Source organism: Bos javanicus, chromosome 15 (genome assembly GCF_032452875.1).
Source record: "Bos javanicus breed banteng chromosome 15, ARS-OSU_banteng_1.0, whole genome shotgun sequence".
Taxonomy (NCBI): domain Eukaryota; kingdom Metazoa; phylum Chordata; class Mammalia; order Artiodactyla; family Bovidae; genus Bos; species Bos javanicus.
Genome location: NC_083882.1, coordinates 590,301 through 605,551, shown reverse-complemented (window position 1 = coordinate 605,551; position 15,251 = coordinate 590,301). Strand labels below are relative to the sequence as shown.

Genomic DNA, 15,251 nt, shown 5'->3' with positions numbered 1-15,251 from the left:
GTAAAGTGATGTCTGCTTTTACTAAAATGAAACATTTTAGTGATATCTAGAATATGCTATCTAGATTTGTCATAGCTTTTCTTCCAAGGAGCAAGTGTCTTTTAATTTCATGGCTGCAGTCACCAACCACAGTGATTTATGAAAAGGCAAATATAAATATAATATATATGTGTACACACACACACACACACATATACAAAAGCATACATATACAGGGCTTCCCATCTGGCTCAGTGGTAAAGAATCTTTTTGCAATGCAGGAGATGTGGGTTCAATCCTTGGATTGGGAAGATACCCTGAAAAAGAAAATAGCAACCCACTCCAGTATTCTTGCCTGGAGTATTCCATAGACAGAGGAGCCTGGTGGGCTATAGTCCATAGGGTCGCAAAGGGTCAGACAATGACCATTGTGTTCTCTTGGCAGAACTCCATTAGCCTTTGCCCTGCTTCATTCTGTACTCCAAGGCCAAATTTGCCTGTTACTCCAGCTGTTTCTTGACTTCCTACTTTTGCATTCCAGTCCCCTATAATGAAAAGGACATCTTTTTTGGGAGTTAGTTCTAAAAGGTCTTGCAGGTTTTCATAGAACTGTTCAACTTCAGCTTCTTCAGCATTACTGGTCGGGGCATAGACTTGGATTATGTGATATTGAATGGTTTGCCTTGGAAACGAACAGTGATCATTCTGTCGGTTTTGAGATTGCATCCAAATACTGCATTTTGGACTCTTTTGTTGACTATGATGGCTACTCCATTTCTTCTAAGGGATTCCTGTCCACAGTAGTAGATATAATGGTCATCTGAGTTAAATTCACCCGTTCCAGTCCATCTTAGTTCACTGATTCCTAGAATGTCAATGTTCACTCTTGTAATCTCCTGTTTGACTACTTCCAGTAATCAAATAAGATTTGATTATTTTTCTGTAACTTTACATTCTATTTTGACACCAACATGTCAAGCAATATTTACTAAATAATGTTTGTAATCTTCCATGGTGGCTCAGATTGTAAAGAATCTGCCTGCAATGTGGGAGACCCATGTTTGATCCCTGAGTCGGGAAGATCCCCTGGAGAAGGGAATAGCAGCCCACTCCAATATTCTTGCCTTGAGAATTCTATGGACAGAGGAGTTTGGCAGGGTACAGTCCATGGGGTTACAAAGAGTCAGACATGACTGAAAGACAAACACTTTCACTTAAAAAACTAATCTATAGATACAAAAGTAAGACACATACTTTAAATATTAACATTAGCTGTCTTTGTGTGCAGAGAAATGAACAAAACATTTATGTCACATCACTTTTAGTATTTTTCAAAATCTGTAATGTGTCCCATTAATTCCAAAACAAAATTGCACTCTTGGAAAGAGAAACATGATAAAAGTTTCCACTAGCTAAAATAAATTTACAGTATTTACTATACCTTTAACTCATCATATAAGTTCAGTTCAGTTCAGTCGCTCAGTCTTGTCTGACTCTTTGTGACCCCATGGACTGCAGCATGCCAGGCCTCCATGTCCATCACCAACATCTGGAGTTTATTCAAACTTATGTCCATTGAGTCAGTGATGCCCTCCAACCATCTCATCCTCTGTCATACCCTTCTTCTCCCGCCTTCAATCTTTCCCAGCCTAAGGGTCTTTTCATCACATACAACATACATTTATAACCTCTATAGAGGTGTATTACAACCCACAACTATACATATTTACATAAAAAACTGTAGTAATCTTCAAAAGTATAATTCAAACAAAATACGTATTTTGAACTATGAAGTTATGAACATTTGTATTGTGATCAATATAAATATTCAAATAATAAAAAAATAGTAAAAGTTTTCATCATGTTCAAGTTTCATCATGTTTCAATCCTGAATAGAAATTTAATACAGATAATCATACAAGACATTCCTGGAAAGAGCAATTCTTCTCTGAAAATAAGTGACACATTTCCCTGCTACCCCATGTTCTTATTCTGGTCCAGAGTTTTTTTTTTCATGGCATTTTTCATCTCTCCATTTCTCACAGTATAGATTAAAGGGATTAAAGGGTTCGACATGGGAGTTATAATGATATAAAACACATTCAAGGATTTATCAACAGGTAAGTTATAGGGTGGTCTCACATATATGAAAATACAGGGCACAAATAAGAGAAACACCACAGTAATGTGGGAGCCACAGGTGGACAAGGCTTTGTGCCTCCCTTCCTGACTAACATTTTTTAGGGAGCACAGAATGACCCCCTAGGAGATGAGTAAGAGTGTAAAGATGACCACGGAGATTGTCCCATCATTGGCCAGCACTGTGAGGACAGTAATGTAGGTGTCATGACAGGCAAGTTTTATCAATGGGTACATGTCACAGATGAAATGGTCAATGACATTGGGGTCACAATAGGGAAGGTTGTAAACAAAGAGAGGATGAAGTACCCCTTGCAAAAACCCACTAACCAAAGTAAGTAGTAGCAACAGAATACAAACTCGTTTATTCATGACTGTCAAATAATGCAAGGATTTGGAGATGGCCATGTAGCGGTCATGGGCCATGACCACCAAGAGTATTATATCAGCACCACCAAATAAGTGCCCTATAAAAAGTTGTATCATGCAAGTTTGGAAGGAAACAGTTTTCTCCTCACAGAGTAAGCCTATAATCATATTTGGAGTAACTGTAGTAGAATAAACACCATTGAGAAATGATAAGTAACTAAGAAAGAAGTATATAGGGCAACACAGAGTTGGGCTGAACACCACAGTCAGGACACTGAGTCGGTTGCCCATCATTGTCAGGTAGATGAGCAAGAAGACAACAAATAATGTTCTCTGACCCTGGAGGCTCTGAGTGAGCCCCAAGAGGACAAACTCAGTTACATTTTTCCTTTGTTCCATAGTGTTTGTTTGTATCTTATGTCAGAGTTTTGGACAAAATTACCTGTAAATTTATTTATTACTAGAGACTTCCTGAAATTTAAGATAATTTGTTTACTCATCCAACTACTGAGCATTAAGCTTTATTATGATTTGGTATTTTCAGACCTTATCATATAAGGCTGATAAAAATATTGTCTTGAATCTCAAAATCTTACAGAGTGGCAAATAATCAAGATACACATTGGAAAAGGACAATTTATTTGCTAGCTAAATGTGTTGCCACAAGTCTATTTTCATTTGGAAGCTAATGAAATTGTATTTAAAATTAATATCTTATATAAAAATTTACTACAAAGCCACAGTTATCAAGACAGTATGGTACTGGCACAAAGACAGAAATATTGATCAATGGAATAAAATAGAAAGCCCAGAGATAAAAATGAACAAAGTTTTAATTAAAATATAAAGAAAGATATTCTTTACTTTCAATTTATTAAGGAGATGGCTGTCTCCATTCTAGGATGGAAGGATCTTTTTAACAAATGATTGAAGTTTAAAATATATATATTTGACAATTTGAATTTTCTCTTTAGGATTTAGGAAGAGATACAGCAACATCAATTGAAAAAAGTAATTTGGAAATTGATTTGCATTTGGGGGATATACATAGAGCTAATAACTAAAAAAGATAAATAACTGAGAAATGTATGAATAAAAATATAAATAAAATATAAACAACTACTTAAAGGAAGAATGCATCTAAACAGCCAGCAAACATAAAACAAGATGCTGAAGTTCACCTGTGAACAGATAGGTAGAAATTGCAGCAACTGCTTGCTTACTAAAGTGTTACTTTTGTTTATTGAAAGTCAATGCATCAAGGTCTACAGATGCTACCTCACCTTTTCAATTTTAACAGCTTAACAAAGAATGTTTAGAGAAAACAGTAATTGAAAATATCATCAGAATTGCAAATATCTGCCCATGAAAATATCCTCAAATAGTTACACTTGAAATTAGTATCTAAGACAACTTTATTTTACTGAAAATAACATTACTTCAGAGCATTAGAATGTGAAGACACCTAAAAGAGTATTATAAAATAGAACCAATTTTCACATAGTTTAGAAGTCACAAAAGATTCCTAACACTGCTGATTGTGAAAATCACAAAGGACTGTTCTATACATCTATGTCTCTTTTGCTGTCTCACATACAGGGTTATCGTTACCATCTTTCTAAATTCCATATATATGTGTTAGTATACTGTATTGGTGTTTTTCTTTCTGGCTTACTTCACTCTGTATAATCAGCTCTCTGTGGGAGAGGGAGGGGGGAGATGATTTTGGAGAATGGTATTGAAGCATGTATAATATCATATAAGAAACGAATCGCCAGTCCAGGTTTGATGCAGGATACAGGATGCTTGGGGCTGATGCCCTGGGATGACCCAGAGGGATGGTATGGGGAGGGAGGTAGGAGGGGGTTCAGGATTGGGAACATGTGTACACCCATGGCAGACTCATGTTGATGTATGGCAAAACCAATACAATATTGTAAAGTAATTAGCCTCTAATTAAAATAAATAAATTAAAAAAAAATAAAATGCAGGTATGGATAAAAAAAAAAAAAGAGCTGGGCATACACACTGAGGAAACCAGAAGGGAAAGAGACACGTGTACCCCAATGTTCATCGCAGCACTGTTTATAATAGCCAAAACATGGAAGCAACCTAGATGTCCATCAGCAGATGAATGGATAAGAAAGCTGTGGTACATATACACAATGGAGTATTACTCAGCCATTAAAAAGAATACATTTGTATCAGTTCTAATGAGGTGGATGAAACTGGAGCCTATTATACAGAGTGAAGTAAGCCAGAAGGAAAAACATAAATACAGTATACTAACGCATATATATGGAATTTAGAAAGATGGTAACAATAACCCGGTGTACAAGACAGCAAAAGAGACACTGATGTATAGAACAGTCTTGTGGACTCTGTGGGAGAGGGAGAGGGTGGGAAGATTTGGGAGAATGGCAATGAAACATGTAAAATATCATGAAGGAAACGAGTTGCCAGTCCAGGTTCGATGCACGATGCTGGATGCTTGGGGCTGGTGCACTGGGACGGCCCAGAGGGATGGTATGGGGAGGGAGGAGGGAGGAGGGTTCGGGATGGGGAACACATGTATACCTGTGGCGGATTCATTTTGATATTTGGCAAAACTAATACAATTATGTAAAGTTTAAAAATAAAATAAAATTAGAAAAAAAAAAAAAAAGAAAGAAAATCACAAAGGAAAACTCTTAAAAGACTGAACTCTCACACCACCAACGTACTCTTACAAAATAAAAAATCTAGTGTAGAATATTGTGTATAAATGCAGGTCTGAGTTACCTGCATAAGAAGACAGCCATTCAATCCACATTGTGAGCTCTGGTATTTCCTCCTTTGCCCTTCATTTCTGGTGCCAACTCTGTGAACACAAAGAACCAAATACATGTAGCATCACTTTACTTTGAATTGTTTCCATGTGACTAACTCCTCCCATGTTTTCAGAAAACAGATGACACCACCTTTATGGCAGAAAGTGAAGAGGAACTAAAAAGCCTCTTGATGAAGGTGAAAGAGGAGAGTGAAAAAGTTGGCTTAAAACTCAACATTCAGAAAAAGAAGATCATGGCATGTGGTCCTATCACTTCATGGGAAATAGATGGGGAAACAGTGTCAGACTTTATTTTTTTGGGCTCCAAAATCACTGAAGATGGTGACTGCAGCTATGAAATTAAAAGACGCTTACTCCTTGGAAGGAAAGTTATGACCAACCCAGATAGCATATTCAAAAGACATTACTTTGCCAACAAAGGTCCGTCTAGTCAAGGCTATGGTTTTTCCTTTGGTCATGTATGGATGTGAAAGTTGGACTGTGCAGAAAGCTGAGCACTGAAGAATGGATACTTTTGAACTGTGAGAGTCCCTTGGACTGCAAGGAGATCCCACCAGTCCATTGTAAAGGAGATCAGCCCTGGGTGTTCTTTGGAAGGAATGATGCTGAAGCTGAAACTCCAGTCTTTGGCCACCTCATGCAAAGAGTTGACTCATTGGAAAAGACTCTGATGCTGGGAGGGATTGGAGGCAGGAGGAGAAGGGGACGACAGGATGAGATGGCTAGATGGCATCACTGACTCGATGAACGTGAGTCTGAGTGAACTCCGGGAGTTGGTGATAAACAGGGAGGCCTGGCGTGCTGCGATTCATGGGGTCACAAAGAGTCAGACACGACTGAGTAACTGAGCTGAATTGAACTGAATTCACTTCAGTATTTCAGAGAAATATTACCTTCAAATTGTTCTTATTTTTAAAATGAATATTAATGTTCTGTTAGCTAATGAACCCTGACTCTTAATGTGAACAGAGGTCCTAAATATTGATTGCTGTCAGGATTTCTCCTAAACACCAACAAATGTTAACTCAACACTTTGATTGGAGAGACATTGGAAAATTGTTTCTGAATTTTTTACATAAAAATTTTGCTGTATGTATTCTATACAAATCACAATAAAATGGTGAAGTAACATTTATAGCATTTTGATTCTCAGTTTTAGTATCCTCTCTTCATCGTTGAATTTTGTTTTTCCTGAAGGATAGAGAATGACTACATACACATACACATAATTTATTATGATTTAAGTCTACTATTTAGATTCATAAAAGTCTGACATATGAGATGAGACAAAAGATCCATAAACACATTATATACATTTGAAATAGGCACACATTATTGAGTCATTTAATTGTTACATCTCCAAGGATAATTCTTGACTAGTTAAACTCATTGGGACATTGGTCATAATTTTGATAACACACCATTTTCCTCCAGAGATGATCAAGGATAATCATCATGTAGAATAGGACTTGGGCTTCCCTGGTGGCTCAGACAGCAAAGAATCTGCCTGCAATTCAGGAGACCTGGGTCAGAAAGATCCCCTGAAGAAGGGAATGGCAACCCACTCCAGTATTCTTGTCTAGAGAATTCCAAGGACAGAGGACCTTGTCAGGCTACAGTCCATGGGGTTGCAAAGAGTCAGACACGACTGAATGACTAGCATTTACTTACTAAGAATAGGACTTAGAGAACCCTGTCCTCTAGGGGTAAAGTTATAAAAACAACTTGAGATCATTTCACCAAGAGGGAAAAGTCGTGACAGAAATAAAATGTATGTTAATAAAAACTTTCTTGTTTAAATTATGATGACAAAATAGGCAAATCTATTTAAACTTTATATTTGAAGAAGAAATCTTTCTTGATTTCCAGAAGATGAAGGATGCTAATATCAAAACAAGTCATTTAAAACCTATTAACATGCAGATAGATCTTCCATAGAGTTTGTCACATAGTTTCATAAAGGCAAGTTGATAGAATCGGTTTTAGTATGGAAGTGGGGATAAAGAAAACATTTGTGGAACTATTATTCCATTCATCTCAAAGTGTTAATCAGCCTTTCACCAAAGTAGACTATATATTATCTATATTTTGATAGTAGACACTATCAAAATCTTTTGAGCTAGTCCTCTTTGTACCATAGATGGAAATTCTTTATGATCATAAACCAGAAAAAATCCTAAACAAAACTCAACCTGTTTGTTTAACACCTCTCAGTGATAATTGTATTCTTTTTTTCTGACTTTTAGTGTCAAAAAATAATTATTTTATAGTTTTCATATTAAAAAGCAGAGACATCACTTTGCTGACAAAGGTCCCTGTAGTCAAAGCTATGGTTTTTCTAGTAGTTGTGTACGGACGTGTGAGTTGGTCCATCAAGAAGGCTGAGCACTGAAGAATTGATGCTTTTGAATTCTGCTGCTGGAGATGACTCTTGAGAGTTCCTTGGACAGCAAGGAGATCAAACTAGTCAACCCTACAAGAAATCAACCCTGAATATTCATTGGAAGGAATGAATGAATGCTGAAGTTGAAACTCCAATACTTTCATCACCTGATATAAACAGCTGACTCACTGGAAAAGACCTTGATGCTGGTAGAGATTGAAGGCAAAAACAGAAAGAGGCAGCGACAGAGGATGAGATGGTTAGATAGCATCATCGACTCAATGGGCATGAATCTGAACAAACTATGGGAGATTATGAAGGACAAGGGAGTCTGGCATGCTACAGTTCATGATGTTGCAAAGATTTGTACACGACTTAGCACCTGAACAACAAAAAACCATGCAATGTAACATCAATCACAGTTAGATTAATATTTCTCTATGAGGTGACTCAGGAGCCTTCTGAAGCATCCCAAAGTTAGCAAGTCAAAAAAACTTTGAATTTGCTAAACAGTTTGACAAAAATATCAAAAAATTCAAATGTTTGGTCATATAGAATCACTGTGGATATTTATTCACTTTAACTGAAGTAACAAAAGATTTTATAGCAAAGTGGCTCAGTGGTAAAGATTCCACCTACAATTCTGGAGACCCAGTTCTATCCCTGGGTTGGGAAGATTCAGAGAAGCCTGGTGGGCTATAGTACATGTGTTGCAAGGAGTCAAAAATGACTGAGCAGCTAACACTAACAAAGAATACTTAAAGACTAGGAAATTCACACAAACTATCAAGAAGCTGTGGTGGATTCATGTTGATGTATGGCAAAACCAATAAAATATTGTAAAGTAATTAGCCTCCAATTAAAATAAATACATTTATATTTAAAAAAATAAATAAATGAAGATTACTTTCTAAGAGCAATTTAGAAACATTAAAAAATAAATAATAAAATAAAATGAGACTGTGATGATGATTGCATAACCCTACAATTACATGAAAAAAAAAAAGGAAAACATGGAATCATACATTTTGCATGGAAAAATGGTATAGATTTTATCTTAATAAAACATTTAAAAATAGAAAAAAAAAAAAAATGAAGAAGCATCCTAAGTACATTTGTTCTCCTAACAGAGAGTAACAGAGAGGAACCAATCTAGTCCTGCATGCACCATCTTACTTTTTTTTTTTTTTCCTACTTTTAATAACTAAATCCATTTACTAAATTAAATTTAATCTAATCTCAACTAGACCATACAAAAATTCTTTTTTTAAGACCCCCTTTCTATAAAACTACTAAAACTTTCTGAATTCATAGAAATCTGCCCCTTCTTTTTCCATCTAGTAACAACCATCTTCAGGATAAAATTATCTTTTTTTTTGACACACACACACATATATACACACATAATTTTGTCTGTATATATACATATGCCTATCATATTTTTTCTATCTATTCATCCACCAGAGGACATTTTAGTTTTTCACAAGTCTTGGCTTTGTGAATAATGCTGCAATGAACATAAGAGTACATATATTTCTTCAGATTCCTAATTTCTCATTCTTGGATATATAAACAAAAGTAGGATAAGTAGGATTGCTGAATCATATGGTGGTAAATTGCTTCAGTTGTGTCTGACTCTTTGTAACCTTATGGTCTGTAGCTTGCCAGACTCCTCTGTCTCTGGGATCCTCGAGGCAAGAATACTGGAGTGAGTCGCCGATTCCTTCTCCAGAATCACATGGCAGTTTTATATTTAATTTTTTGAGAAGCCTCTGTAATATTCTCCATGGTGGCTGAACAAATTTAGATTCCCACCAATAGCATAGTAGTATCCCATTTTCACTATACCCTCACCAAAATTTGTTGCCTGATATATATCTCACATAGCCATCCTAACGGATATAAGGTTATACCTCATTTTGATTGATTTGCATTTCCCTGATGATTAGTGATAATGAGCACTTCGTTGTGTTCCCATTGGCTATTTGAATGTCTTATTTGGAAAAAATATCTATTCAGGATCTTTGCCCATTTGTAAATTGATTTCTTTGCTTTTTAAAAATTAATTTGTAGAAGTTCCTTACACATTTTATTTACTAATTTGCTATGATATAAATGTTTTTTTTCCCATTTCATAGGTCATGTTTTCTCCTTGTTGATTTGCTTTCTTTGGTGTGAAAGAGCAATCTGAATTTAGAACTTGAGGTCCTGGACTTCAAGCTAATGTCATGATATAATGAGACTTAAAGACTTGATAGCATTTGCCTCCTCCCTCTGGGAGCTCTGAGATGACAGTTTGCAATGCTGACAACTTCACTGAACACAGATTGTCTACATTTTGTTATATCTACACAGAGAGGAAAGTGGCCCATAGTAACTGATCTTCTATCCTTTGGTATCAAAGCACCATTTATGTAATTGAAATCATCTTGGTCACCTCTTAAACATCAAGCAATCAGTGGAATACCAGAGAACGACTTCAGTGTATGCCACACGGAACAGAAGTATTTTTCAGTCAAGTAATGCCTAAATTTCTGTATGGTGAGATACAGACCAGTATATGACAAGATATAGCCCTGTCTATGGACAGATACAGGCCTGTGTGTGATCATATCAAATAAATGTGAATGTACCTATGCAAAAACATACATATCGGTGTCTGATACTGATCCATATGTGGTCATACACAGACCGATATGTTCACATATAGACGTATACATGTAATTGAATATAGCTGCTGCTGTTGTTGCTGCTGCTGCTGCTGCTAAGTGGCTTCAGTCGTGTCCGACTCTGTCCGACCCCATAGACGGCAGTTAACCAGGCTCCGCCATCCCTGGGATTCTCCAGGCAAGAACACTGGAGTGGGTTGCCATTTCCTTTTCCAATGCATCAAAGTGAAAAGTGAAAGTGAAGTCGCTCAGTCATGCCAGACTCCTAGCGACCCTGTGGACTGCAGCCTACCAGGCTCCTCCATCCACGGGATTTTCCAAGCAGGAGTAGTTGAGTGGGTTGCCATTGCCTTCTCTGAATTGAATAGAGACCTACGTGCCGGGGTCCAACCCCGGTGGATCCAGGGAATTCGAAGTGGAGATGGCGTTGGCGAAGATCAGGAAACAACTGCTTAATTAAACGTTAATTAAGGATATAAAGAGTAATAGAATAAGGACAGCTCAGTGAGGAAATTCAGTGGAGAAAAGAGGCTGAAATAAGGATAGCTCAGTGAGGAAATTCAGTGGAGAAAAGAGGCTGAATAATTCAGCCAGAAAGTAAGAGAAAGAACGACATGGGGAGACCAAGTTTCGGTGAACAAGGCCTGCACTTTATTTTCCAAAGTAGTTTGTATACCTTAAGTTATGCATAGAGGATAATGGGGGAAGGGGTAGAGTCATGCAGCAAGCCAGGCTTTCTTCCTGCAAACTTATCATATGCAAAAGCTTAGGTGATTTGCATCATCTTCTGGCCCAGAGGCCTGTTAACATTTTAAGACCCTTTCTTCAGAAAAGTTATTTTTCTCTAAAGGTGATTGGTCAGGAGCCACCCTCCAAAAGCATTAGATAAAGTTGCATTCCTACAGAGCAAAGGTGTGGTGGGCTATAACAATAAAAATAATTAATTCAAGGGTCCCAGCTTACAAACATTAAAGCTACTATTTACACCAATTATATTAATCAATACACTGCCAGGGACACAGCAGGTAAGGGATATGGAGACTCAGCAGCAAACATTGGCCCAACAAGTGAAAAACCCTTCACCAATACAATTTCTAATCAATCTTTTAACTGCTCGAAGGAATCTGTATTTAGACAGTTTAGAACATCTCATGCCTCTCACAGTTGGGAGGCTCTGAGTAATCACATGTGGCCAGAAAAACCTATTCAGGCAGGCTAGAGGACTTCTAAAGGAGTTTGTAGGTTGAAACACTGTCGCACCCAGGAATTATTAACTGGAGCTGTAAGCTAACTCTTGTTTCAGAGAGAGGTAGTGGGGGACAGCCCCCAGTGAAGTCTGAGGTGTAGGTGAAAGCAGAAAGTAGGCAGGTTCTGGTTTTGGGGGTAGATGCTCGAGAATTTCCAGGGAGACTCCTGAGGCTTGATCCTGCCTTTGCGTATGCCAAGCCTCCTTCCTCATGACCTTTGCCATGGGCGGAGCTCGATCCCCGCACCTACGTATTATTGAATATATACCTACATGTCGTCATAGAGATTTGCCTGAAGTTAGATACAGATCTGAGAGTATGGTAGGATATTAAGATTTGCATTATTGAATCCAAGCCTATGAATATTTGTTTCACAGGCACTCGAGCTTTGAGGATTGTGCCATATAATTCATGCCAGCAAAAGACACGAAGCCCTTTCAGACTGGGTCATTGAAATTGTGAGTCAAATGTAAATAACAGAGTCTTCTTTTTAAAGAAGAAAACAATAAAGCAAGATTCATGACACCTATGGAGATGATTACAAATTTTTATTGAGCCATCAAACAATCTTTCACAATATTTTTTTACTCTTAATGAGAAATCAAGATATTAAAATGTAGTTTTCCTCAAAATGAACATGTATTGTCATAATATCCTGAGTATAATGTTATAGAAAATTTTCAAACTTTGAAAAATGACTCTAAAGTTTAGAAAAGGGGGAAAAGGATGTAGAGGAGGAGAAAAAATGTCCCTAAATTGAAGCTTCCAGATGGTGTAAAACCTAGCATAGTAAGTGGACATTTTCAAATTATTACTGAATTTAATAATTATGTACAGATTTTTTTTCCTTTTTGGGATAAAATATTTCCTTATCACAAACAAATTAAATAAATTTGTTTTGAAAAAATGAAGTGTTTTAAAAAGATATTTTTAAAAAAGTTAAAAGTTATAAGATCATTGGAAGAGCATGGAATTTTCCAAAAATTATATGATAAAACTAATCACAAAGTAAAGACTATTTCACCATTTTTATATTAAAACTTTATGTTCAAAACAAAAATGTTATAATGAAATAAATATTTGAAATATATATATAATGTAAAAAGAGCTAATCAACATTTATCAGTAAAAAATATCACTCTAATAGGTTAAGAATTCAAGTAATTGACAGGTCTGAAGAATGAATTCTATGTTTCATACATTGTGCAAGAATCAGAGAACAAAAAGACAATGAAGTAACTTTCCCTGACTTCAAAGAGATTACAAATCAATAAACATGGACTTAATAAACTAACAAACAAATCTATCTCACCACTTGAAATAACTGCACAAATTCGAAAACTAAATTTCTGTCTTGGTCCTTTTGGGCTGTTATCAAAGAGTATCATAGACTGGATGGTTTAAACAATAAATATTTATTTTTTGAAGTTTTAAAATCTTATAAATCAAAGAGTAAAGTACCGACAGTTTCCACGTCTGATAAGGTTACCTCCTTGGTTGATAGACAGCCATCTTATTGCTGTTTCCTCATACGGCAGAAGGGTAAAGTGAACACTTGGAGTATGTTTATAAAGGTATTAATCACATTCATGAGGACTCTAACTTCATTACCTGAGAAAAGCTACCTCCAAATGCCACCACATTTTAAAGGAGTTAGCAAGATTTTGGAGACTAACACAAACATTCAGGTTTATATAGCAACATTCAGAAGTGGAAAGAACTTATTTCCTAAGTTCTGATCAATTCAAATGGTTTGTATTATTTTGTGAATAGTATTGTGTTTGATGGAGAAGGCAATGACACCCCACTCCAGTACTCTTGCCTGGAAAATCCCATGGATGGAGGAGCCTGGTAGGCCGAAGTCCACGGGGTTGCTAAGAGTCGGACACGACTGAGCGACTTCACTTTCACTTTTCACTTTTCACTTTCATACATTGGAGAAGGAAATGGCAACCCACTCCAGTGTTCTTGCCTGGAGAATCCCAGGGACGGGGGAGCCTGGTGGGCTGTCATCTCTGGGGTCGCACAAAGTCGGACATGACTGAAGCGACTTAGCAGCAGTAGCATTGTGTTTGAGGGAGTTGTCTGGTGGCTCAGTGGTAATGAGTCTGCCTGCCAATGCAAGAGACACAGATTGAATCCCTAAGTCAAGAAGATCCCCTGGAGAAGGAAGAACCTGGCAAGCTAGAGTCCATGGAGTAGCAAAAGAGTCTGATATGACTTAGCGACTAAACAACAATTTTGTTTGAGAAGACTTTGAGATAATATAAGAAATCTCCATGTAACTGGGATAAAAATCAGGATATGAAGTTTCTTACAGTGTGATTTACTGCTGGAAAGAACCCATTTCCCTATAGCTTTAGCCCAGTATGAATCCAGACAAATTATGAGAGGCAGCATAATATTTCTTTGATCACATGCTTTCATCATTTTGAAGCACATACTATTTTATTTCAAGTTTAATTGAGAGAGAGAGAGGATTTTATGAAGGATGTCTCCATTAAGTAAAATAATATATTCTGGTCTATTTATTTCTTAGTAACCCATATTTCATTAATAAAGGAATAAGAATGGCATATATTATTGGCATCTTTCTTAAAAATTGTATCACCCAATATATATGGTATTGAGCTCTGTAATTCATGTCTGAAGCTAATGGATTATGAGTTATGCTAAGCTTAACATATGAAAGGCACAACCTGGGTCTCAGTAGAAAGCTATGAAACACTATAAGCAAAAAAAAGATGGGGATATTGAAAAATAGCAGAGGTATTACCAGACATTCTAAATTATCTGGGAAGATTAATGGATCATCTTTATGAAAATATAATTCCAAACAAAGTTGTTCCACTTGATATGATAAACCAATCTGGAAAGTAATTAAGATTGGTTATTTTTCTGTATATAAACCTTGTTCATTCAGATTATTTTTATAAATTTAGCTTTTTATGATTAATACTTTTAACTCTGAAGTGTCATTCTACTTTGATAATAACATGCTAAGCAATATTAAAAAAATAATATATGTAAGCAATATTACATACATAAAATGAAAATACATGCTTCAGATATCAAGATTGGTGATCTTTGTATAGAGAGACATGAACAAAAAGTTTAATGACGTATTACTGACATTATTTTTCAAAATCCGTAATGTGTCTTATTAATTCTGAAAAAGACTACAGTATTTGAGAAACATTAGAAAATCCTACACTGACTAATTTTACAGTATTTGCTACACTTTAACTTATCACAGAGACCAAAAATCTATAGTCCCCAGAGAGACAATGTTATACCCCCATACTATACATTATTTCATAAGAATTTTGATAATCTAAAAATTACATTTAGAACAAAATATATACTTTGATTAACTAAATGATGAAATTGTTAAAATTCATATTTTGATCATTAAGTATCCAAATCATAAATACTTTCAAAATGCCCAGGTTACTAATTCTGAGTAGAAATTTAATACAGTTAAATAATCATGCAAGACTTTCCTGGAAAGAGCAATTCTTTGAAAATAGATAGTATGTTTCCCTGCTGCCTCACTTTCTTTTTCTGATCCAGAGCTTTCTCATGGCAGTTTCCATCTCACCATTTCTCAGAGTATAGATTAGAGGGTTCAACAT

At 36.1% G+C, this 15,251-nt stretch overlaps 1 pseudogene; it reads right to left on the bottom strand.

Annotated features, from left to right (window-relative positions):
• Positions 1-1,953: 1,953 nt before the first annotated feature.
• Positions 1,954-2,886, bottom strand: LOC133261585 (olfactory receptor 4A15-like; annotated as a pseudogene).
• Between the last annotated feature and the right edge of the window lie 12,365 nt (positions 2,887-15,251).